Source organism: Rhinatrema bivittatum, chromosome 4 (genome assembly GCF_901001135.1).
Source record: "Rhinatrema bivittatum chromosome 4, aRhiBiv1.1, whole genome shotgun sequence".
Lineage (NCBI taxonomy): Eukaryota > Metazoa > Chordata > Amphibia > Gymnophiona > Rhinatrematidae > Rhinatrema > Rhinatrema bivittatum.
In genome coordinates, this window is record NC_042618.1 from 199,828,643 (window position 1) to 199,856,194 (window position 27,552).

Sequence of the window (27,552 nt, forward strand, 5' to 3'; positions counted from 1 at the left end):
CACGATCAGAAAAAAAACAAGTCAGCTGTAACTCGAAATGCATCTTGCAGACATTAAGGAACCCTCTGCACCCCTTAAGGTTGCCACTATACCTTGGAGGTGGTGGGAGCTGAATCATGGATTCCACGGCCCGGATAGGGGGCTGCGTAGAATTCATGAGAGCTGGTACTGGGATAGGGCCCAGATGTTGGATTCGTATCATATCTAGCGGTGAGACACGGTCTACAGTAAGCCATTTAGTTGGTCAAGTTGCTGCTGGGCCTGTTGCATGAGCGTGTTCAGGAGACCATTCAATTCAGTTTTTTGCTCCTGCATCTGGGTGGCCAAGGCTGCGATGGCCCGTTGCAAAGATGTGTTCACCAAGCTTATGGCCTCAGCAGCCTGTTGCTAGCATGAGCGTGAGCCCCTCTTGTTGTGGCACAAGTGACACAACCTCAGGGGCCTAAGGTTTTCGCTGACAGAGAGCAAACGAGTCTTTGCACTGGCCAGACTAGGAGAAAGCCCTTCAATCTGTAATTATGGACTTGGATGAAGGCTGAAGCTGAAGACTCTGGAAGAGGCTGAGGCTGAATATGAAGATTTTGGCTGAGGCTGAAGATGAAGACAAGGCTGCAGTTGAAGCTAAAAATAAGGCTGCCCTTTAAAAGAAGGAATTTTGGGCGCAAGTGAGCCTAGAAGAAGCCCATAGGCATTGATTCTGGTGGCATCCTGCCGCAGCGAGGCCCGCTGGTCTTAGGGTGAATGCAGCTACTTGTGGGGCCATCCCACAAGCAGCAAAACTTACCCCAGATATACCCAGCTCATGGAGGAGGAATAGCCTAGAGATAGAGCAGTGGTCCACAAACCAGGACACAGCGTTCGAGTCCCACTGTTGCTCCTTGTGACCTTGGGCAAGTCACTTTACCCTCCATTGCCTCAGGTACAAAATTTAGATTGTACGCCTTCTGGGGATAAATACCTGCAGTACCTGAATGTAAACTGATGTGATGTTTCAGATCAAATGTTGGTATATAAAAATAATAAATAAAATTCAGTGCAGTTTTAATTCCAGGGGAAAATCTGAACATTCAATAAGCTCTAACTAGGCTGAAAGTTGCCTGGTTTGGATTTGACCTTGAATTGCTCACATATCTCTAGTTTCAATCACATCCTCTCCCTCTTTTCCTCCAGGGTATACATATTTAAGTTCTTAAGTCTCATCAAATAGTGCTTAAGGTACAAATCATGAATCACGTTGGTGGCCCTCTTCTGGGTTCTCTTTCCCTCTGGGGAGGACTAAAAACTTAATCTCCAGAAATGTAAATTGTAAAGGTGTTTTATTTTTCACATCTGTAGAAAGCCATGGAGAATTTTTTTTTTTTTTTTACCTTAGGACCAGAAAAAATAGGAGGTAATATACTTTAGCAGTCATTGATAATTTAGCAAAACCACATGCCTACACAACACTATTTTCAAGATATTGAGTACAAACTACTGTTCTTTTCCCTTTAAAAGAGCAGCATTCGATTTTAATGTCACAAGGTATATAATTGTGGCCTTTCTTTTGCAATATAAAGCTACAAGTGTGTGCTTCCTCTTCAATGAGGGAAAGCTGGTGAGATTTTAAATTGGGCAGGCAATTGAACATTCTGTATAAACTTACCTTCCTTATAAATTTGCTTTCTTGAGCAGGGCTTCTAACAATGCCTGTGCACCCCAGCACACCTGTCAAACTACTTACAGCACAATAAACGTGCTTGTATAATTTGACTGTTTTTTGATACAATTAATAAGATGATTTGTCACATAAAATAGGAAGCATGAAAACTGATGTTTATTTATTTATTTAAAATTCTTGTATTCCGCAGCATCCAAATATATTTCAGTAGTGCGATTAACAAAATAACCAATCATAATCACATAAAATCACAAATAAATAACAAAAACAAAAATGAGTTTAAAATACATTATAAACTCACATACCATTCAAGCGGCATAAACATTCTTAAACAAAAAGCTTTAAGATATTTTCTAAGTATCTTATAATCCTCATAGGTTCTTAATTCAGGGGGTAATGCGTTCGTTCGAGAGTACGAGAGCAATTTGAGAAAAGCTCCTAGATCAAGTCCTACAACTTGCGGTGCCTGAAGTACACCATGACCTATGGGGCGTAGAGACCTTGTTGGAACATAATGTTCAATCCTATTCACTAAAGGGTGATCTTCATCCTGCAATGCCTCAAAACCTAAGGTCACCATTTTGAATTTTGCATGTTCCTCAATCGGGAGCCAATGTAGTGGTTTAAGCCCTGGGGTAATATGATCACCTTATTTGGCTTGTGTTTGTACCATGTCCGCCCCATTCTGCACAAGTTGAAGAACCCACATTAAATTTTATGGTAACCCAACAAATAAAGGGTTTCAATAATCTATTTTCATAAATGCCAACCCTTGAAGTACTGAACAAAAGTCAAAAGGTGACATCAGCTGTTTTAATGGGCAAATAGATTGCAAGCAAAAGGAGACCTTGTTACTGCCTTGATATGTGGTTTTAAAGTCATGTGCATGTAGTTCCCAGTGCGCATACATGGATGCACCGTTTTTATAACATGCACGTCAAGGCACGCATGTTATAAAATCTATTACCCATGTGCACATGTGCGCCAGCTTTTATATCGGTATGTGCATGTGCACGCGAGTGCCGACCGATGCACATAAGGGGGTACATTTTCTAAGAAACACACAGCGACACGACAAGGCTTTTCCTCATTTCCCTCCCAGTCCGCTCCAATAAAGGAGCGGACTGGGAGGGAACTTCCTAAACCCCCTAGCTAATCTGCCTCCCTTTTCCCCTATCCTCCCGACCCCTAAAACCCCTCTAAGTTGATTTTTTTTTGTTTCAGTACTTACCTGCTCACTGGGGCAGTAGTAGGTTGCATGGGCTGGATAGCTGCTGGGGTGTGCTTCAGCACTGTCCCGGCCTGCTCATTCCCCGCCCATGCCCCTCCTATGCACTGCCCATACCCCGCCCCCGGCTCACCCCTTTTTTGTTAGCCGATTCTTCGGCGCATACCGGGAGATATGCGTGTGGCCGCGAGCCTTTGAAAAAGCTCGCGGCATCTGCACAGCCTGGCCTCACCTGTATCTCCCGGTATACATGCACGTACGGCTTTTAAAATTGTACCGTTAATGTCTAAATGAATTCCCAGATATCTGGCGTCATTTATAATTAGAAGTATCACATTTTGAAACTTAAGTTGTAAGTTTGTATTTATCTTCTTACAACTTATTTGTAAAGTTGTTGTCTTTTTAACAATCATGACTTGCTTATATTGACTTAACCAGTTTAGAATAGGAGACATACAAATCACAAATTGTTGTTCAGGTAATATATCATCAGCTGCATAAGGTAGTATAAACTGCGGATCATCTGCATAAATATAGTATGGTACATTTAAAGTACTAACCAACGCGCTAATTGGTTGCAAATATACATTAAGAAATATGAAAGACATTGATGAGCCTTGTGGAACTCCTAACCCCATTGACCGCCAAGAAGAAACGGTATTTTCCATCATTATTCGCTGAGTTTGACATGATAGAAATGAAGAGCGTCAAGCCAATACAGTAGACTTAAGGCCAATAGAGGATAATCGATTTAACAATATTGATTGATCCACTGAATCAAAAGCTGCAGCTATATCAAGTTGGATTAGTAGCATAGATTGACCCTAAAAAGCACAGCATTGTTGCCTATTTGAAACAGCATAGGGCCTATGCAGTAAAACTCATGCTAAAAAGGTTTTACTATGTAACTTGAAAAAAATTTTGTGCACGTTAAAACAGGCCATAATGGGCTGAATTTGTAAAGCCATTTACATGTAGTAACAAGATTTTTTTTTTTTTTAATCGGCAATATTGAGGGTGGGGTAAATAGCTGTATAGATATTGTATAGTTGTTTTATGAGTTTTATATTACATTTCATATTTTTATATATTATCGTAATATGTAATGAATTTTGTGACTGTTATATTGTGATCAGCCCTTGACAATTTATTATAAGAAATGTAATATAAGAATATTATTTTTATTATTTATATAGACTGTTGCTGTTTAATGGAAAGCCTGTTTCTGATTATTGTTCTCCTATGTAAACTGTTATATGTAAAGCCTGTTGCTAAGTTATTGTTCCCTGTAAACCGAGGTGATGTATAGCTATACGTATCTCGGTATAAAAGATTCTATAAATAAATAAATAAATAAAATAAACAAATGAAGTTATTAAAAATGGGCTATTCTAAAATAGACCAGGGCTCAGTATGTGCACCTATCCTGGTTGCTCTTACAAAATAACAACTATCATGCATCTTTCTGAACCTCACCCCAGAACGTCTTTAGTCTGCTCCTTTTTTCCCCTGGTAAAATGTGTGTGTGAAATGGAAAATACATGTGTACACTTAAAGGTGAATTTTAAAAGCCTGATGTGCGCCAAAATTAGGGGATGTGTGAATATGTCGGCCTGGTGTTCGGCAAGAAGATATAAAAAGCTACCAGGATATGCACGTACATGCCGCTGCGCGCACAAATAACAAATTTCCAAAAGGAGGTGGGGCATGGGCGCTCCTTGATTTCACCATGAAATTTGCATGTAAATAATTACATGTACTTGTGCACATTGGGGTCCCATGCCATGTAACTTTACTTCTACTATGGATGTTGTGTAAGTCGAAAAACAAAAAAATTCTAGGTAGATCAGTGGGCTTTTAAAGGATGGGCTAACGGGACAAGGGAAGCTAATAAACTGGGGGGGTTTGGAAGACCTATCCCTTAAATGGGCAAACTGGGAAAACTGGCAATCATGTCAGCGCGTGTGGTTTTTAAAATTCCCCCACTTATACGTTAGAAGTGGCATTTACAGACATAGGCGCGCATTCACTTAAAATTGTGCACACATATTCACCAGGATCAAGCTATTTTATAACATGTGCACATATACATGCATATGTTATAAAATGTCTGTCACCCTGGGCGCAGGATAAAGAATGTGTGCACATGTGCGTCTGCGCGCCGGTTTAAAAGTTGCCATCCCTATGTTTAAAAATATAACCGATTTGTATGTACATGCTACTTATACATAGATATGCTATTTTTACTTGTGAAACCCTTTTGAACATTTACTTCTTAGTTTATATAGTTAGGGACATTAGTGAACACAGTGACTTAGCACAAAGAAGGTTCTCCCCTATAAGTCATCCACCCTTTAGGTGACACAAGATGTCACCACTAGCACTGAGACCACATTACTGTGGAAAAACTCACATTGCTGGAGTTCTGACTGGTACTGCTCTCTATAAGAAATATATTTTCAGTAGATTCTTGTTTGTCATGTATGTTTATCTTGACTAAAATGTAAGTTCATTGGAGAAGGGACTGTCTCTTACATGTATTTGTACAGTACTTCTTGTTTCATAGTGCTATAGAAATGAGAAGTAGTAATGGTAATAATACGGAATTCCTCTTTACACTGGCAATGCACGGTAAGGAAAGGTCACGCAGCAGGGAGCCTGGACACTGCTCTCTGGAAACAAATGAGGTTGAAAATGCAGGACATGTCCCTTGTGTGCATGAACTGACACTACTATCAAAAAGCCTAGTGCTAGGAGGACAGCAGTTCAATGAAGAAAGTTTAGCAATCTCCAAGCCCAAATATCATTTTGGGGATTTGTATCTGTATTACAAACCATTTTAGTCACTTTGCTGCTTCTTTCTATGAAGTTGATTGCAAGAATGTCATAGAGCCAAAAGAAAGAAACAGTTACAATTTTCAGAAAGCAATTCAAGCCTTTTTTGTTAATTGAAGCTTTTGAAATGGTACAGTGACAATCAGTTGAAATTTAAAAACCTTGAAATTTTTGATTATTTTTGTGATGGTTTCTTGACAACAGTAAAATGGCCTCATTGGTTATATGATCTATTGATATAGTAATCTACTAAGTTTTTGTATTTTCTAATGTTTTTTAATTTATCTTCTTAGTTTGCAGTTATTCTAGTGACATTTGGTTTCAGTTTGTGATTTTTTATTGCTGGTTAGTCTGTCAAATATATTTTAATGCATGTATGTGACATTGTTAGCCACCATGGATTTTGGATATGATGGGTCATAAAAGTTTTTAAATAAATAAATAATGTATTATTGCGAAAACCAGACTTCAAAGCCTTTATGCATGTCCGATTCTGCAAAATTGCCCAGTAAGGAGCTGTAAATTCCAGTGTTAGAACTAAATTCTGGTGCAGGTGGTAAATTCTGGTAAAAGGGACCTTTGTTTTCCCCTTACTAAAGGCATGTACCATTAAGCTCAGGAGTTCAATGAGGAAATAAGTGAAAGAGGTTGGGTTTTGTTCCCCTTCGTGTTCCGCGGTGTTGGAAGACCACGACCACGGCCCACTACCTTGCCCGCGACGGCGACCTGCCGCGGGAGCTCCGGGGGAAGTCCCTGATCCCATGCCTGTCGCCCCGGCATGGGCCCCAGTGATGGTCGCCGGGTGGGGAGCCGTCCCTGCTCCTCCCTTGCAGCGTCCAGCAGTGTTTCCTCCAAGGAGGAAATCCAAGATGGCCGCCACTATCCTTAGGCGCGAGGCCACGCCCCCTCATCAGATTTAAAGGGACGTGATCCCTTTAACTATCCACAGCTGTTCTCTATGAGCCAGAGCAGAGGAAATATAAAAGGAGGCTTCCTCTGCTCATTCCTGGACTTGGCAACGTCCCATGTAGTCAGCTCTGCTTGCCTTGGTGAGTTCTTCTACTTTGGATCCCTGTTCCTATCTTGTCTTGGTGTTCCTGGTTCCTGATTTCGGATTGGCTAGCGGTGATTCCTGGTGTGTGACTTTGGACTGACAAGCGGTGATTCCTGGTGTGTGACTTCGGACTGGCAAGCGACGATTCCTTGGTATGTGACCTTGGACTGGTACGCGACGACCCTCTGGCACTTGACCTTGGACTTCTTCTGGACCATCATCTCTAAGGGCCCACCTAAGTCCCAGCGGCACAGGTCCCTACAGGCTCCTCCCGGGAGGACCACGAGCTTCCAGGGGTGAAGCTCTAGTTAGCCCTTGCACCAAACTCTCGACTCCTCGACTTCTCAAAGGTCCACCTAAGTCCCAGTGGTCCGGGTCCCTACAGGCTCCTCCTGGGGGGGACCGTGGGCTTCCAGTGGCGAAGACGTCACGACTCTTCATCTGCTTCCACAGTCGCCTCAGTCTCCAGTGCCGAGGGTCAGCTGGTCGCATCTTCTGTTCTGCCTCGCCACCCGACGGAAGAACCTACGGATCTTCCTCCTAAGATATACCATCCTCCTGTCGGCCCAAGGGTTCACAAGCCTGAGCATAACAGTGGGAACTTGCAGATGGTGTGTCGCAGCTGTTTATCATCCCACAGCACCTCTTTTTCTCATGGATTTTAGTTGGAGTAGGAGCTATCTGTCTCCTGTCTTTTAATTTTTCCTTCTACTTTAAGGGAAAGGAGTAATGAAGTTCTAATGTAAAGGTTGGCCTCCCATTGACTCATCTACCTATCTTTAAAAATTGTTCGGACTCTTTTAAGCCAATTTTTTAAATTTCCCTGTGAGAGCCCAATTGCATTGGATTGGGGCATCCCTATGTATTCGAGGCAGGATGTGGATAAGGAAGACTTGATTGTGATATGTCTCCTATTCAGCATATGCATTGACAGTGACCTGCTGCAGAGGAAGAATATTTCTCTATTAACTGTTTTGAGGTATCTCTTAAGGCTATTGGGACAGGTTACTTAAAAGTGTCAGAAGTGCCTACCTGGTGGTGCCTAAGGAGTGAAATGAATTCTTGAAAATACAAGAGAGAGTAAATTCCCTTCAGGTACTGTATAAGGAGTTAAAAGTATTCAAAGAATATTTCTGGAAGAGCATTAAATCTGGGACTGGGTTCTGATTAAATATTGTGACAGTATTGCATATTCTGACCACTTTCAGTGGGAAGAGGTAAGAGAAATAAATTTGGAGGTAAAAGAAGATTCAATTAACTTTAATCTGGACAACTGAGGGGAAAGTAAGGAATTGGATGCAAGGAGTAATTCTGTGTAAATATAGAGCTTCCACTAGAAGTAGAGACTTTACTAAAAGAAGTAGAGTCGTAAGTTTATTCTATCTATTTGCTGTCTTAGGGGTAAATTTTAAGACCTGCACGTGGGTGTACATGTGCGCGTGCTACCCAGCGTGCACACACATGTACGCCCGATTTTATAACTTGCGCACACAAGTTATAAAATTGGGGGTCGGCGCACGCAAGGGGGTGCACATTAGTGCACCTTGCACGCGCTGATGCCCGAGAGCTTCCCCCATTCCCTCCCCCTAACCTAACCTTCCCACTCCTTCACCTAACCTTTCCCCCCCAGCCCTACTCTAACCCCCAAAAATTTTTATCTAACTTTTGTGCCTGCCTAGAGGCAGGCACAGGTTGTATGATGCAGCAGCCTGCCGGCAGGCGATCCCCTGCCCCCACACCGCAACCGTCCCACCCCCAGACCACCCCTTTTTGCAACCTCCGAGACTTACACGCGTCCTGGGGCTTTACGCCCGGCGCGCGTAGGGCTTTTAAAATCTGGCCCTTATTATTTATTACTGCTAATCAATTAAATGAAAGAAGTGTAAATATTATTCAATCATCTGATCAAACTATCAGTATAGAAGTTGGAAACCCACCATTCTCCTGTGTGTTTATTGGATGCAAAGACAGTGAAAATTGGCAGTGCTGTGAAGTAAAGAACAGAAACAGGGCTTAATTGCAAAGAAGCAGGTTATAAGAGCTAATTGTTCTTCCCCACATATTGGAACTCCTAGACTCAGATGAAAGCTATCCAATAGGGAGAAGGAGTTGTATAGAGACTGAGAGGAGTTGTGCTTAAAGGGTCTGTTTCTACTTTTCTTTCTGTGTGCTCCTGGGTGCCAAGTAAAGGATCCATCCTGACCAGGGGTTACACTGACATCTGCCAAAATTCCCCCGCTAGATAAAACGTGAGTAAGAGAAGAGAAATAAATTACACTTAACTGCATTACATTTAACGAAATTCATCCTTTATCTAAGCTGAGTATGCTTTGGGCACCATTGTCATATCAATGCACAGATAAACAATTTATAACACATTCACCTCCGATGATCTACCTTGGATTGGTTGCTCCACCTAACTGAAATGTTGCTCAACTATTTACTGTATATATTATTGTTGTAAATGCTCAGCTCACTTCTGAAGCCTGTGTATTTATTTCAGGCAGTTGCACTGAATGCCCCACTGCTGAAAAGTGGTTCTGTTGGAAAGATGCAGGAGGTATTTCCGTGATTTCACAAGACACTTGAGCACTGAGCACATCTGAATGGTAATCACACCAAGCTGAAGGTTGATGGGTTTGTTTCTTTCTCAATCATTGAAAGACCTATAACTCACATGCACCATAGGCACCAGAAAGTCATTACATTCTTTCTCATGAGGGAAAGAATAACAGTAATAGCTCCAGTTGCCAAATGCCATATTTCATAGATTTTTTTCTCTCTAAGATATATTTTGGGCTTAAATCACTGAGCACATTATCCAGTGATTTAAATCAGCCTCTGCCAATTACTCACCATCATAAGGCACAATGCTGAACTATTGCCAAGTGAGAATGCACACACATTTATGCACCTTCATATAGATTGTACAGTGTGCTGTACAGTCTATACTGCTGGTATGTGAGGGCAAAAATCAATCAGGCTAAGTATCACCATCATTTTTTTCCAATGGTCCACTCAGGTCAAAAAAACCTTTTCTTTGATATATGATTTGTCATAATCATGGACCAGACTGTCCCAGTGCGATCCAAAGCAGAGAATTCAGCAATAATTCCACAGCTCTCATTGCAATTCACTGTTTCTATATCTAGGATCTTGTTTCTCCCTTTCCCCTTCCACTAATCTCATAGGTTTCTTGATCTCCCCATTTCTTCTCCTCTGTTGGTAGCCAGTGTGCTTGTATCTTGCATCTTTCCTTGTGACCCTAGGATTATTATTATTATTCATAATACTTCTAAACTACCTTCCCAGTCTGAGGATTATCCATGGTGATTTACACTTTTAAATACATATCCAGTGAATAAAACAAATCATAAACATAACAAATAAAAACCCATTAGCACTATTTCATAAATTATGGGAAGTCAAGCTTTGAGCAATCTATACTTTGGAAATCATCAAGGCAAGGAATCACCAAAACTAATATTCACCAGCCAAAAGCTCTGAAAGTGAATAAATAATATCTAGACGGATTTCACTTATAGAGCTAGGGCAAACCCAGGTTTCTACTTTCTTTCTAAGGGTATAATTCTTGCCTGCTTAGAGGCAAGCTGTTCCATAAAGTAGATGCTGCAATGAACATAACCTAGCTCTCACATTTATTGATTTGATGTATATTCTACCTTCAGGCACTTTAAAGCAGATTACATTCAGGTACTGCAGGCATTTCCCTATCCTCAGACGGCTTACAATCTAAGGGCCTCATTTACTAAGCATTTTTTCCACAGATGTAGAATGGGAAAAAAATCCTGTAAATTAGGCCCCTAGTTTGTACCTGAGGCAATGGAGGGTGAAGTGACTTACCCCAAGGTCTATCAGCAGGACCTTAATTCTCGCTTCCCTGGAACTCAGCTCTCTGATCTAGTCACTAGGCTACTAGGCACATGAAAGGAATAGTTAAACTGCGTTGACTTGATCTAAGTTCTCTGCCTGGGCAATATGTGTCCAATCTATTCCTCAAATGTAAAGGGTGATGATTACTTCTCAGGACACGGAACACCAGAGCAAGGAAATTAATTGTAATTTTAGCTAATACTGGTAGCCACTAGCCAGTGCAAGGCATGGAGTAAAAGTTGAAGTGCTTACTCTCCTAAAACACCCTAGAACAATCCTTGCTGCAGCATACTGTATGATTTGCAATCTGTGCAAAGCCTTGGCACACAAGCTTATACAGTGAACATTAGGGATGTGAATTGTTTTTGAACAATTAAAATTATCGTCAGATAATTTTAAAATCGTCCAAAATCGTTAGAGTGCATGATACAATACAAATGCCCCCGATTTATCGTCAGGGGCATTTGTATTGTATCGTTAAATAGGGCACGGGAATTATTTGGGGGAGGGCGGGAAAACCGGCACACCAAAACAATCCCTAAACCCACCCCGACCCTTTAAAACCAATTCCTTACCCTCCCCCACCCTCCCGAATCCCCCCAAAATGTTAAGTTACCTGGTGGTCCAGTGGGGGGCGGGGGGTCCTGGCACGATCTCCCGCTCTCGGGCCATCGGCGCCATTTTGGCTGCCACTAATTAAAATGGCGCCGATGGCCCGATAAAAAAAAACCCCACCCGACCCTTTAAATCGACTCCCCACCCTCCCGACCCCTTTTTTTTAGGGAGGCCTGCGCCGCTAAAAAAAAAAAAAAACCATGAGTAAAGTGGCCGGCGCCATCTTTAAAGATGGCGCCGGCCAGCCAGTGCTCCTACCATGTGAAGGGGCCAGCCAATGGCACGGATATCCTGTCACATGGTAAGGGCAAAGGGGCATCGGCACCATTTATTTATTTTTGTTAGAACAGCTGATGCCGGGAAATCTCTCCCCGAAGCCCCCTGGATCTCTCCTCTCCCCGAGGCCCCCCGAGGCCCCCCTGGACCACCAGGTAATTTTAAAAGTTTTTGGGGGGGTCGATTTAAAGGGTCGGGTGTTTGTTTGTTTTTTTTTAGTGACGCGGGCCTCCTTAGCGATGTAAATCGGAATCGGAAACAATTCCAATTCACATATCTTAACGATCAGATTCCCCCCAGCCAAATCTGATCATTAAGACGATCTGGCACACGATTCACATCTCTAGTGAACATAGCAGTAATCTAACTGTGCAACAATAAGTGAATAGGATCTCTCAATTCTAGCAACACTGTTGAGGTGCTTGTGTCTTCAGTTTCTCCATGTGATCTCTCAGGATCCTAGTCTGCCTCTTTTCTATTCTGATCACCTGAGATTCTGCATTCTCTCTCCTCATACAATTATTTGCCTGTGTATTGCAGTCCCAGTTCCTTCTTCTCCTTACCCTGCCTCTCATTTGTTTTTAACCTTCTTTCCCTCAGTGCCCTTCCTCCTTTTCCTTCCCTTCTTTGTCACATCCTACCTCTTTGTCTTATGTTTTTCTCTGCTTTTTTATTTCACTTTTTATTTTCCACTTTTTTCTTCCTTCACTTTCGCTTTTCAGGTCTTGCCCCCTCTCTAACCCTCTTTCTCAATTACTCCCTCCCTGCTATAAGCCTACCCCCTCAGTGAAAGCCATGCATGCGCTATGCTCCAATATTTCTGCAGGAGGGAGTTCATTCCTATTCTGGTGATGTTAGCATACTGTAATCAGATATAAATGCATGGCATTCAGAGGAAAAATGCTTCACAAAACACCCTCATTTCCACACTAACTCTTAATTGCCACAATGTACGGCTTTTCTCTGCAAGAATTTGAAATTATGGGTCAAGATCATTTAATGCACATAATGGATCTAATGTGCAAAAGAACCCGCATTTACAATTTAAGAAACTCTCTCTCTCTCTCTTTCTCTTTCTTTCACAAGGAGAAAAGTTTAAATGGAATGGCAAAAAAAAATATCCCCCTTATGCAGTAACATAGCATTTTATGCTTGGCCAGACTCAATTACTGAGCAAGGGAGGAAAGGGAGGAAAAGGAAGATGCATCTAAATAAAGAATAAGAACAGCATCAGGGAACTGCAGTTTGCTTAAAACCTTCTTTCCCCAAAAACAATCAGCAGGAAAAAGAAAAGGAAGCAAAGAAATGATACAGAAGAATGTGGGAAGAAAACAGGCGAAGCAGAGTAATTATTATTTTAAAATTTGCTGCATTCATTCACGCTTTCATATGTGCAAGCCTCTGTGGTTACCACTTTTCTGATGTCTTCTGGCCAATGTTTTCTGAATTTTGCAGGGCTAGCAAAGTACTAAACCCTGGTTCAGTTCCCCAAGACGGGATTCATTTTGTGGGATAGTTAGCTTGAAAGAAGCCGAGAGGTCCCTTGAGTCCACAGAATCCATATAGGAAAACTTCACTTAGGCTTGCCCCCCCAAACCCCCTCATATTCAAATTTAGTGATAGTAAATTTAATGAACAGAAAAGTGTGACTCTGTAAACTGATTTTGTGCAACACTGCATGCACTGGTATTGCAGTAAAAATAATAGAATATTAATATATTATTGCATTGTGCTGGGGACTCTTGCATTTCAGCTCCTGCATTCTACATGTCCTTGGAGTACAAACAGCACCCATGAGCCCATTAATGTTTCTTATCCAAAAAGTATAAGCCTATGGAAAAAAATATAGGGAAGATTTTAAAAGGCCTTGCGCGCATAAATCCCGGGATTTACATGCGTGGCCAGGCCTTGTGCGCACCGAGCAAATTTTCAAAGAGGCCTGGCCGCGTGCGTAAACCCAGGTACGTGCACAACTGCCACAACTGCCGGGCTTCTTCAAAGGGGTGGGTGAAGGCGGGGTCTGGGCAGGGTGGGGGGAGGGCCGGACTGGGACAGCGTCATTGATCACTGTCCTGAAGACTCGCATGCTGGCAGCTGGCCGGCGCGTGCAACTTACTTCAGCTCAGGAGCCAAGAGATGTGCATGTAAATACTTACACTCCCCAGTGCGTGATGAGGTCCCCTGCCTCTAGAGACTGCATTGTGCAAATCAGCTTCTCTTGTTGTTCCTTTCATTGATTCAAATTATAGAAATTCTTCAGTGATTTCAAATTTGCAGTTAATTCCCCTGACTGTATATGTAACACCACCCCCTCCCCTAAACCCACCCTGAGTTGAACGTGCCCATCTACAGTGCTAGATAAATATAGAGTCCTATTCTCCCTATTACAGTGCTCTCTCTCTCTCTCTCTTGGTTGTGTGATAAAAACAATGTTCCCCTCTGTGGTAGAAGATCCCAATTTGCATTAACTCCTCCCACTTGCATTACAAATTTAAAATTTGCATGCTAACTTGCATTACAATATTTATCACAGTGCGTTGGACCCATTTAATACATAGTCAGGCCCTAACACAGTTTGTCGAATGACCTGGACAGTTTGCAAACTGTGGGGCGGATTTTAAAAGGCCCGCGTGCGCAGGCGCGCCTATTTTGCATAGGCCGCCGGCGCACGTACAGCCCCGGGACACGCGTAAGTCCCGGGGCTTTCGACAAGGGGAGGGAGGGGGCGTGCCCGGGGCGTTCCCGAAACGACGCGGCGTTTTGGGGGCGGTCCTGGGGGCGTGGCGCCGGCCCGGGGGCGTGGTCGAGGCCTCCGGACCAGCCCCCTGGGACCGGAGAACGGAGCGGGGCTGCCGGCCGATGCGCGCAAAGTTAGGGGGAGGTTTAGATAGGGCCGCGGGGGGTGGGTTAGGTAGGGGAAGGGAGGGCGAAGAAAAGTTCCCTCCGAGGCCGCTCCGAAATCGGAGCGGCCTCGGAGGGAACAGGCAGGCCGCGCTGGACTCGGCGCGCGCAGGTTGCACAAATGTGCACCCCCTTGCGCGCGCCGACCCCGGATTTTATAAGATACGCGCTGCTACGCGCGTATCTTATAAAATCCAGCGTACTTTTGTTCGTGCCTGGTGCGCGAACAAAAGTACGCGATCACGCAAGTATTTAAAATCTGCCCCTGTGTGTACTATTTTCCAGAAACAAATCAGTTGGGGGTCAAATTTGTTTTGTTTGATTTGAAACAAAAATGGACTAATTTATCCCATTTTCCATTTTTATTTCACGTAAATGCACATCCCTATCAACTTGATGATAGGTGAGCACAGATGTGAGGACATACAATTTAAAACCCTAGGTTTAAGCATCACCACTGCCATCTTATTTGTCGTTGTTGTTTCTTATTATATCGTAATTGTGTTTCAAGAACATGTTTAGATGGGTGAGAGATAAATGTAACTAAACAAAATAAAAATATATAAAATGTATTCATAAACAGATCACTTTACTGGAAAAAAAATCAAATAAAGTAAATAAAGTGCAGGATAAAGGTAAATTTCTCTTACTTGAAAAAACAAATGTAATCATTTACTCAAATAAAGCGATGTAACTTGATAAAAAGTCATGAAAAAACATTCATTAATATTCATTGGTACCTCATTTGCAGTTTTCTTTTCTTCAGAAGTTAAAAGGCATAGAAATATGATCTGCTTCATGCTAACAACACAAATAACATTTTTATTTTTTCTACAAATAGCAGAGTTGGAAGGGTAGAACAGGCTGAGCTCTAGAACCCCAGTTATAGCTCTCAGAGTGGTCAAACTGCCCTGTCTCCCGCACTTAGCTTCCCACCTACCCAAAGGGAAAAGGTAGGTAAAGGTTCTCTTACAATGAAACATGGACGCTACTAGGAAGCAGTGTCAGAAGTAGCTTCAAACCTTTTTTTAAAAAAACAGAAGAAAAAAATATTTTATCAAGGATGTGATGAAAAATCTTACTTATGAAACCAAAACAATATTAAGATGTTGCCTAAAAATGTTTCCTACATTCAGAATTTTCACGCGTACACACCTCACCTCAATCCAACCTAAAAATTGAGCTATACCGAAGTGCATTTGATCTGAACTCTCTCCAATTGAAAGAGGCTGCTGAGATGCTCGAATTGTATCTGAGAAGGGGTGAAGAAGATAAAAAGTTAAATGTTGAAGGCTACTCCTGATTATTATGTATGCTGAGAATCAGTAATGAAGAAGTAAGAAGAGATGTCTTGCCAAAAAGGATAAAGAGAAAAGACACAAAAACAGAATTAAGGAAAATAAAGGATTATGGGACATTTGTGCATGTCCAGTCTGTATTTTCTAATTTATTTTTAAATTAAATCACTTAAATTCCCATTTCCCTGGCACCTACTTATTTTCTTCCATTCCAACGAGGCAAAATTATCCAATGGTAGGCTAAGCTGCCCAGTGTGTGGGAGACTAGGGTTTGATTCCTGAACCTGGCTCTGATTCTCAGGCCAAAAGGGCTGAAGACGTTGCAGAAGCAGCACTCACAGCATCTGGGAGGGAAGGAGCTCTAACCATCACTCAAGAGTGACCTTTGCTGACTGTCTGAAGGGCACACTTGTGCCACCTTGCAAAGGAAACCCAGTCTTCTGTCCCCTTCATCCTCAGTATTGGTGCTGCAGTGGCTGAGATAGCCAGAATGAGAATATAGGGCAGGGGTGGCCAAGTCTGTTCCTCAAGAGCCACAAACAGGCTTGGTTTTCAGGATACCCGTAATGAATAGGCACATAGGGAAACTCTACAGATAACTGTGAACAAAGGCCCATGGCACCTAAGCCGCAAAACTCTCCTGTCACAAATGGCAGTAAATGGGGTTGAAGCAGGTTCAGAATGAGCTGGAAACCCAATGAGAAAGAGTCTGCCTAGCATTAAGAAAATCAAAGCAATCAGACAGTTCTTTTTTTTTTTTTTTTTTATGACAGATGGTGCCAGTTTTGGGTTTGGCCCATTGCATATAGCAATAAAATCAGAACTAGTAGAAGCCTGTACATGCATTGGGACAAAATCATGAATGGAGGTGTGTTAATATCACACTGGAGAAAAGATCCTTAAGACAAGAGGTAATGGGAAAATGGTACACCGTCAGCTTTATAAAGGAAGATAACGTAAGAGTGCAATAATGAAGCCAGAAACTTTGATTTTGCAAATCATTACAGAAAGCCAGAACCACAAAATGGGATTCTTTTATTTATTATTAAAATATTTATATTCCATCTATAATATTACATGCTAGTGGAGCACAATCACAATTTAATTACTATAATGTTATATGCTCCCCAAATGTCAGTATCTCCCTCTTGCCCAAGGGAATATTAGCTAAGTGCAAAGCTCTGAAAGCAGTGTCATTTCCTTTTGACAATATTCAAAATTTGCTCCGAGTGGGAGTCAGTCTTTACTATAGTGAGGAGAAAGAAGCAGCACTGGGGAAATATTTCTCAGAAAGAATCTCAGGAAACAGCATACACCAGCTGATATAATTCTCTGCTCTGGTTTAGTCTGCTTGTAATAGGATGCTTAAATAAATTAGAAAAGCAAAATAAATAACAAAATGTATATGCAGGATACTTAATAAGCAACCACCAGTAAAACTACCTTAGTGCACATAAATGGGAGCACTCGTTACATCAAAGGAAAGCTGGGTCTCAGACTTTCTGTAAGCCTTTTCAATAAATATCTCAATTTAGCTTTGCCATTATTTTCTACATCTGTAGCAAATGAATCTATGTTTCCAGACTAGTTTTCTGCAACCACTGCATCAATTTTCTTAAATGAGATAATACTCGAAAGCCCATGACAAATGAAGAGTAATTTTCAGAGGAACTTCTACGGGTACAGTATCCGCAGAAATGGTGCATTAGAAACTTACATGCCCATATAGGGGCAGATTTTCAAAGGGGTATGCACGTAAGATACGCGCGTACCCCCCAAAAACCTGCCCCAAGCTCCCCCTGTGCGCGCTGAGCCTATGTTGAATAGGCTCGGCGGCTCGCGCAAGCCCCAGGACGCGAATAAGTCCCTAGGCTTTGCTAGGGGGGCGTGTTTGGGGCGTGGTGCCAGCCCCGGGGCGTTCCGGGGGTGTGGCCGAGGCCTCCGGACCAGCCCCTGGGTCGGGTGATGGCGCGCCAGCAGCCTGCCGGCGCGTGCGAGTTACGCCTGCCTTGGGCAGGCGTAACTTTTCAAACAAAGGTAGGGGGGGTTTAGATAGGGCTGGGGGGGGGGTAGATTAGGTAGGTGAAGGGAGGGGAAGGTGCGGGGGGTGGAAGAAAGTTCCCTCCGAGGCCCCTCTGATTTTGGAGCGGCCTTGGAAGGAACGGAGGCAGGCTACGCGGCTCGGTGCGCACAGGCTGCCGATTTTGCACAGTCTTGCGCGTGCTGACCCCGGATTTTAAAAGATACGCGTATATTAAAATCCGGAGTACTCTTGTTTGCATGGGTGTACTTTTTAAAAATCTACCCCATACTGTATGCATGTATTTTTATGGGCATAGGGGAGAGGCATTCCAGGGGGTGGGTATGGTTGGGGGTGGAACTTACATGCATACATTTTTATTTTAAAAAGTATGGACTGAATTTTAAAAGTGTTAGTATGTGGGCCATACATGAGCAATGCAGATTTTAAAAGTGGCTAATTATGTGCAGATATGTGCGTGCATGAGCTGGAAAAAAGAAGGCGGGACATGTTTGGGGAATGGGCAGGGCATTGGGGTTCCGGGTCGGGGCCAAAAGCTACATGTGTAAATCCGTATTTTAAAGCCAGAGGCTGCAGAAATCGCGTTTTAGGCCTAATACAACAGGGTGAGGGGACCGGATCAACTTGGGGGTGGCAGGATGAAGAACCAGTGGGTTTGGATGACCTTGAGATTGACTCGGCAAACTGGTGGACTAATTGGAAAAACTGGGAATGTACTTCGTGTGAGCATGTTTTAAACTCCACTTACCTATACGCATGTTAAAGTTGTCAAAGTCCTAAGGAATATATGCAAAGTATGTTAGCTCGAAAAACAGCTTAAAATTCGAGCATACTTATACATGGTAAGTGTATTTTAAAGCATATGTGTGCAAATACGTGCATGATTTAAAATTCCAGTGAATGTCCACTCACGCACCCATACAAGCATGTATGGATGCACACATGCTCGTTTTAAAATTAGCCTGTATATGCGTAAATTAAAAACATAAGAACATAAGAAATGCCATACTGGGTCAGACCAAGGTCCATTGAATCCATTCTATCTCTGAGCGTGACCAACCCAGGTTGCAAGTACCTGGCAGATCCCACAAATTAGGTCTCATTTCTGTTACTCCCTCCCCAGGGATAGCAATAGCTTTCCTCAGTCTACCTGGCTAATAATGTGTTATGGACCTTTCCTCTAGAAACTTGCCCAAGTCTCTTTTAAGCCTCGTTATGCTGGTCACTTTGATCACGTCCTCTGGTAACAGATTCCACAGCTTAATTGTTTGCTGAATGAAAAAGCGCTTTCTGTGATTTGTTTTAAATCTGCTGGTTGTTTGCTTCATAGAGTGTCCATTGTTTTAATATTATTTGAAAGGATAAATAACCATCCTCTTATTTACCCGCTGTATCACAATCATGATTTTATAGACTTCTATTATGTCCTCTCTCAGCCATCTATTTTCCAAGCTGAAGAGCTCTAACCTACATAGCCACTCATCAAAGAAGAGCCTTCCCATTCCCTTTATCATTTTTATTGCCCTCTTCAGCACCTTTTCTAATTCCACAATGTCTTTTTTGAGATGGAGCAACCAGAACTGCTTACAATACTGAAGGTGTCATCACCCATGCCGTGATTCAAAGGCAATATGATATTTTCCATTTTATTCTTCATTCATTTTTGGATCATTCTTAACATTCTATTTGATTTTTTTTTTTTTTTTAATCTCCACTGTACACTGAGCTAAGGAATTCAATGTATTATCCACAAGAACTCCAAGGTCTTTTTCCGGGATCATGACTCCCAGCATTGTGTACCTGTAGTTGGGATAATTTTTCTTTATGTGGATCATGTTGCACTTTTCCATGTTATAATTCATCTGCCATTCAATTGTCCAGTTGTCCAGTCATCCAGTCTTACAAGTCCCCTCTCGAGTACCTTGCAATCTGATGCTGTTTTTACAACTTTGAATAATTTTGTGTCATTTGAAAATTTGTTCACCTCAGTATTTGTTCCCTTTTCCAGATCATTTATGAATTAGTTAAACAGTAGAGGTCCCAGTGGCAATCCCTGTGGCATTCCACTAATGATCTTTCTCCATTTGGAAAATTGACCATTTAGTCCTACCCTCTGTTTATTTATTTTTTAATGTACAAACTTTTTTATAATACTTATATCAGAAATACTATACTAAGCAGTGAACAAAGCAACATACATAATAAAACATATAAAATCATTAGACTATAATAATATAACAACATAAAAGAAAATGTCTTTAACCAGTTATCAATCCACAATAGAATACTGCCTCCTATCGCATGACTTTTTAATTTCTTGAGGAATTTGTCAAATGCCTTCCAAAAATCCAAATACACTATATTAAGTTCTGCGAACTTAGAAAATCCGCCCCTTAATCTCTTTAATATCTCCTGATAAGAGCTGACCCAATCAATACTGGGGTAATTGAAATCTCCCACTATTATTGTGCTGCCAAATTTATTTCCTTTTTAAATTTCAGCTAGCATTTAACAGTCTGTTTCTTCATTTTGACCAAGTACAGGTAGCTTACACCCACTGCTATACTCTTTTCCCTCACACCTGAAATTTTTATCCATAAGGATTCCTGTTTCCTGCTGGATTTTTATCATGTTGACTCTTTGACATGTTTTATATATAGTGCCACCCTCCACACTAATTTCATCTGCCCTATCAAGTTGATATAATTTATACCCTGGTATCACAGTGTCCTATTAGTTATCCTACTTTCACCATGTCTCTGAATTGTCTATAATGTTTATATCCTTGTATAATGCCATGCATTCTAACTCACCAATGCTACTATTCAGATTTCTGGCATTCATATACAGACATTTTAAAGTAGGATTTTTATCTGTACTTTCATTTCTCTTTGTATTGAATTCTCTTGGCATATCTGCACACACACCAAATAGCAGGTGTAATTGTGTATGCATTGTTTTGCTGTGATAACTTTCAAAGCAGATTTATATGCGTAAATCCACTTTGAAAATGCATGTAACCTATGTTTATATTTGCTATTCCACTTATGCATGATATTACAAAATTATCCGGTTACAATGCTGCCCATAGATCAAAAGGTTATGCAATTTGATCATTATTCATCCATTGATAAAAAAACGGAAATGCTCGTAGCATATGATACTAAGCAGCTTCTTACTGCCCAACTCCATGGCGACATGAATGCAGTGAAGTAACACTTGCATGAACAAGATTCATTAAGGTGTAGATTTTAAAAACATACATGCACACGTCCATGTGCGCGTGCAACCCGGTGCATGCACATGGACGAGCAATTTTATAACATGCGCGCGCAAGGGGGGTGGACTAGTGCAATATTCGCACAGCCACCCATCGCGGCCTTCCCCTACCCAAACCTCCCTTCCCCTCTCCTATCCACCTCCCTATCCCTATCCTAGCTACCCCTATTTTTTTTATTTTACCTTTTGTTCCTCCAAAGGAGCAGCAGCAAGTCACACACGCCGGTGTACTGGCTGCTTCCAGTCCCGCCCCGCCCCCTGGACCACCCCTCCCTGCCCCTTTGCCAAGGCCCAGCTCTTGTGCATGTAACAGGGGTTATGCGTGTGGCCGGGCCCCTTCTAAAATGCGCGTCGCACGCACAAGGCCCAGCCGCACACATAACCCCCAGATTTTACACACGGGTTTTATTTTTTTTTTAATTAGGCCATAAGTGCACTCAAGCATAGATCATGTTGGTCCATACAAATATCTTCTTGTAATTTTATTTTAATGTCAAACGGTGTAGTATGTTGCTCTGTGTATATGGCAATGAAATGCAATCATATAACATGGGCAGGCTGTGTATTCATCTAGTATCAGTCAGTTGAACAATCTGATTGGATGAATGTTTCTTTGGGCATTTCCCTACCCAGAAGTCATTACTGCTATTATAATGATAAAATGTGTTTCATTCTTTTCATAATATGTTTGAAATAGCTGCAAAAGCTTTATACATTCTGAACAATCAAGTCTTTCTAGGACCTTTCTAGTGCATCAGTGCACTGTATTCCAACCATACTCAGTCCTTAAATGCTATGTATTATTTAGCAATGGCATACATGTCAAGCTTTTGTATTGCAATGCCTGTATTCTGTGGGGAGAAAAAATTCCTTTGTTTGCACCAATATCAATGTAGTTAGAGAAGAAGCTGCTAGTGCTGACAGTCTTCTTTTCCGCTATTCAGAGGGGCCCTTACTGCCTCTTCTGCTCTTCCTCTTAGCATCTTGGAAAATCTAACAACAGAATTGGATTGCTCTTGCCATTAGCTATATATTGTGAAGGCAGCTTCTGCTATATAACAAAGCATTATACAACACTAAGGTACATTCAGCCAATCAGACTGCTTAGCTGACTGACATGCCTGCCCCCCCCCTCCCCCCACACACACCTGTCCTTCTGGTCCAGCTTGATGCATGAAGGGGAATGGCAGACAATTCCACTGCAAGATGATGGAGGGTGGTAGGGAGAACCTTTCCCTACAGCATTTGTTAACATTTAGAAGGAGGGGGGAATCCTACTATTATTAATATAATAAAGCATCTACACATATCAGATTCTTTCCTGCTTTATAATAAACTAATAAGCATTACTGCAGGTGAGTCTTTCTGTTTAAGGATCAACATGCATGCACCAGCCTGACTTATCAGAGCTACCTGTTCCACGGTCCACATGGCAAAACTTGAACGCTATGACAGTCTTGGAAAAAAATCCCTAAAAAACTAAATGCTCCATCAGCAGCGCTTATTAACTAGTAGCCCATTAACTTCTAAGTATAAAGATAACATCCTGGGATAACTATTTTTCCCCAAACAACAAACATGTTTTAATCCCAGTTCCTCCTTTCCTGCCCCTTCACCATTTGCACTTTGGTGTACATACATGGTCTGCATAGTCAGGTAATCCTGCTAGGCCTGGAGACTGTTCTCTTTAAGCCCAGTGTAATTTCAGTCTGCATGCACAGATAATGACCCTGCCTGGCCTTCGCTTTTTCTTCCACTGAAATAATTTGCCTCTCTATCCATTCACTCAGGCACTATTTCTCTTCAGAATAATTTTGCTACTGTCTTGCTCATTACTCTTTGCGTCTTGATAATGAAGTCTCCACAGAAGTCACCCAGTGATTCTCAAAACAGTAAATATTGATCTGCTATGCCTTTTCTTTCTGAAGAGACATTGTTTGAAAAGGCACAGCGTAGGCTGACCAAATAGTATGGCATTCAACAAAAGCAGCTTGATCAGTAAACATATGCAGGGTACTAGTGCAGAGAAACGTGGGCTGCCACACCAAGAGTGATACTGCATGGAGGGTCAACTTGCAAGAGCCCCCACTAGCAATCGAAAGATGCTTCTGGAATCTCAGCTATCACATAGAGGGCAGTACTCTGAGGAAGCTCATGCCACTGAGTAAAAATATACATGTAATCAGTTGTTACAAAACACCTTTGGTACAATGAAATCACCACCAGGAGGAAGAAAAGTTTGCTCCAATCTGAGGGACTTGCACATGGTCCTGCAAAGAATGAGATTCAAACTGTGAGAAGGAGATGGAGAAGAAGGAAGCTGGAAAGATCCCCTCTGAGGTCAGTTAGAAACTCTATCAGAGAACAGTCAGGCCCATACTGTAAACTGCGCGGGAGAGTCGGCGCTCCGAGGCGAGCGCCTCCTCTCCTGGGCGCGGATTCAGTATTTAAATTAAGGCCCGCGCAAATAAGGGGGCATTAGGGACACTAGCGCGTCCCTAGCGCCTCCTTATTGGTGGAAGCGGCAGCTGTCAGCGGGTCTGACAGCTGATGCTTAATTTTACCAGCGTCGGTTGTCAAACCCGCTGACAGCCATGGGTTTGGAAAATGGATGGCGGCAAAATTGAGCATCTGTTTTCCAACCCGCGGGCCGTGGGCAGATTTTTTTTTTTTTAAGAAGATTTTTTTTTTTTTGGGGGGCCTCTGACTTAATATTGCTATGATATTAAGTCAGAGGGTGTACAGAAAAGCAGTTTTTTCTGCTTTTCTGTACACTTGCCTGGCGCCGTCTGAAATTAACTCCTGCCTTTGGCAGGAGTTAATTTCTGAAAGTAAAATGTGCAGCTTGCCCACACATTTTGCTTTCTGTATTGCAGGTGAATATCTAATAGGCTCATCCACATGCATTTGCATGTGATGAGCGCTATTAGTTTCGGGGGTGTTGACTGCGTGTTTTCCACGCGCTATTACCCCTTACTGTATAAGGGGTAAAAATAGCACGTTGAAAACGCGCCGCCAAACGGGGACTCTCGGTGCGCTCGGCCGAGCGCACCATTCTGTATTGGCCTGAGTGTTAGTAAATGCATGTCCAGGTGGACTCTGCAGATGAGTACATTCCTGTGAGTACTAAGAAAAGAGATTGAAAGAGAGAGTTAAAACTGTGAATTGATTCTTGGAGAGACTTGTTACACCTTGAGTGCTGTGCAGATTTATTACGAAGTTGAGATCATGGCTAGGATAGTAAAACTTTATACCATCTGAATCAAACAGTGAATTAACATCTATGTTAGTATAAATGAGTTACAGGTGAATTTTCAAATGAGTTACATGCGAAAATGTAACATACTATCATAGCAAATTTCAAAAGACATTTACATGAGTAAAGTGCACTTATGTCGGTAAATCCTATGGACAATTCAATGGCATATACTGTAGCAATTTTTAGAAGCTCACCTACAAGGATAAAGTGCATTTACACGCATAAAACCCAGTTTTACGCATGTAAATGCTTTTGAAAATCAGGCCCTAACATCAATGATTTCTGACAGTGTAATAATATCTTGCCATATTACCAAATAAATTCAGCAAGTTGGAAACAATTAATTTGGAATGGACATTGGCTTTTATTATGAGCTGTACCAATACCCCAAGCAAGTCAGCCTCCAAGAGCCCATTTTGAAAAGAAAATTTCCTTATAAACTCTGATAGCCTTTTGTGTTAGCTGAAAGAAGAGTTTAACATTGTTGCACTAACAGGAATGTGCATTTGTTTAAAAGGAATGTGTACAGTGCAGTGAATGAGGCCATTTTCAGTTCATTCCTAATGGAATGATCAAAAATAGCCTCCTACAAAAATACCCACAAATTTTTCAGTATTTTCATAATCATGCATATTTTAAAAAGAAACAGGCCTCTGGTAGGACAAGGCCAAGGCCCAGTGCTAAGGCCCAGCTTGGAGTCCAGGTCCCATCACCAAAGCTTAGGTCCAGCCCGAGACCTTGTCTCCTTGCCAAGACTTAGACCTAGGCCTGGCAATGGGCCCGGCCTGAGTCCTGATCCCATCATGGAGGCGTAAGCCTAGGCCTGGTACCGAGACCTAGCACAGAGGCTGGTCCCATCAACTATCCCTAGGCCCGGGCCCAGGCCTGGTTGGTTCATTGAGGCTTAGGTCTAGGCCTGATATTGGGACGCAGCCCAAGGCCTTGTCATGTCATCTAGGCCTGGTGCTGAGGCCTGGCCCGAGACCTTATCCTGTCACAGACTCAGCCTGAGGCCTTGTCCCATCATAGATGCCTAGGCCTAGGCTTGGCACCAGGTTTCAGCCCAAGACCTGGTCCTGTACCTAGGCCTGGTACTGGGGCCTGGTCTGATTGCCAAAGCCAAGGCCTAGAGTTAGGCCCTGTCTGAGGCATAGTCCTGTCACCGAGGCCTAGGTTCAGCACTGGGGCCAAGCCTGAGGCCTGGTCCTGTCACTGAGGCTTAGACCTGGCCTGGAAGCATAGGGCCAGGCCTCATGATGTCTCTTTTCTTCCAAAATCTCCTAAAAATGACACCATCTGCATGAACAATGCATCATAATGATGCCTCTGCAGTGCCTTCCTCCAGAGTGCCATTTTTATATGTGGCCATACATTTACATGGCTATACATCAAAATGGTGCCATCTGCTCTGGAAGAAGGCACCTCAGTGATGTCATTCTGAGGTGTCCTTAGAGAAAGTCATTTTTGGAAGATTGCATAAGGAAGAAGGCATCAATAGGTCTTGTCCTAGACCTCTGGACTGGGTCTAGGCTTATGCGATGGGACCAGGCCAATTCCGAGCCTCTGCACTTGGCCTTAACCTTGGTGACGAGAACAGTCCTCATGCCAGGCCCTGGCATCCGGTGCAGTACCTGCTACCAGAACCAGGTCTTGGGTCGAGTGTAGGTGATAGGACCAGGCTTTGGGCAGGCCCTGATACTGGGCCTAGGCCTTGGCAATGCCATCAGGCCTTGGGCCAGACCCCGGTGCTGAGTCTAGTCTTCAACAATGGGACTGAGCCTAGGCCTCAATGACTGGACCAGGCCTTGAGGCAAGTCCTGTTGCTCAGACCATGCCTAGAGAAACCTTACATGTAACTTCAGTAAGACTTGCTACAGCAGAAAGAACTGTAAGGGATAAGATGAGAGAACAGCGAGGACATAAATACCCTTATATACCCACTTCAGTTTTGCAAATTGTGGATTATAATCGAGAGAACTTTGTGGCTGGAAGCTGAAGAGAAATTAAGACTGGATCCTAAGTTTCAACATCTGTGAATCAATATTCTTTCAGAGTGTGGCGAATAATATCATCACATTCTGGAATGTGAGAAGATGTATATCAGATGCATCATGTAGTTTATATGACCTAGGACAATACTGAAAAGTATGCCAGTGTCAACAGACAGGAACCAGATAGAATCACAGTCATTATGAACAGTGATTTGATAAAACTGCTTAGCAAGAAAGTCTACAGTTATTCCATTAAATAATATAGTTGATTTGTTCTATATGATCATTGAGGAGGGATCTGATGAAGATCTGGGAAGAAATCAGCCTCCCCATTTGGGATTAGAGCATGAAAAACATTTATGGCCTGTTTTTTGTTTTCAAGTATTGACGTTTGCTGAGATGTTGTGGCAGCAGTTGTGCCACAGTGTGCTAGAAAGGGAAAGGATGCCTGGAGTTTCTGCAGAACTGGACTTTAGATACAGAGTTCTGATTCACTGCTAGAAATCAGCTAGTCCTAGACATTCTTATGAATGTGGTTTTATGTGTTAAATTATGCATATAAAATAGAAGGAATCTATAAGTTGTGATGTTTGTTAATTCTTCCTAATTGACTGAAGAGAAATGTGTTTGTTGTCAACTGTAATAGTGACAAGACAGGAGAAAGAAAAGATCTTAACTTGTCGTTTTGACAGGATAGTATGTGCTAATCTTTTTGCAGCAGATGATGGAGATAATTTTGTAAAGTAACCTGTTTCGGCTTGCTGAGATGCAGATGAGGGATTATCTGATAATTGTAAATGGTATTATTGTTCTCCAGGTAATAGTCTTGGTCTAGTAATTATTGGCTGCCCATTATTTCCTTATCCTGATGAAGAGATTTTCAGGAGTAAAGATGGCAATGGCTTTCAGTGAAAATAATTTGATTAGTTGCAATATCACCAATTGATGCTTCCTATTTTAGGGGGCTACCTTAGGCACTGCCAATTATGAAGGGTTTTTCTGCCATGACTGTTAATTACTGTGCGTGCTGGACATCACAGTGAAATTTTAATGATTCCTTGCCATTTTGCCTTTATCAATATTTAACAAAATAAAAGTTAATGCTATCTGGCTCATCATTTCAGAAGCAAGGATAGTAAGAGGTAGGGAGAGGGGGAGGGGAAAAATGTCCCACTGTTATAAAACCCCATTGAGTAATCCAGTCACCCACAGGTGGAAGACACA

At 42.3% G+C, this 27,552-nt stretch overlaps 1 protein-coding gene across 1 annotated transcript in view; it reads right to left on the reverse strand.

The window, feature by feature from the left end:
• Positions 1-27,552, reverse strand: part of CACNA2D2 (calcium voltage-gated channel auxiliary subunit alpha2delta 2) — a 1,734,543-nt gene that overhangs the window by 1,216,838 nt on the left and 490,153 nt on the right. The window lies entirely within an intron of this gene.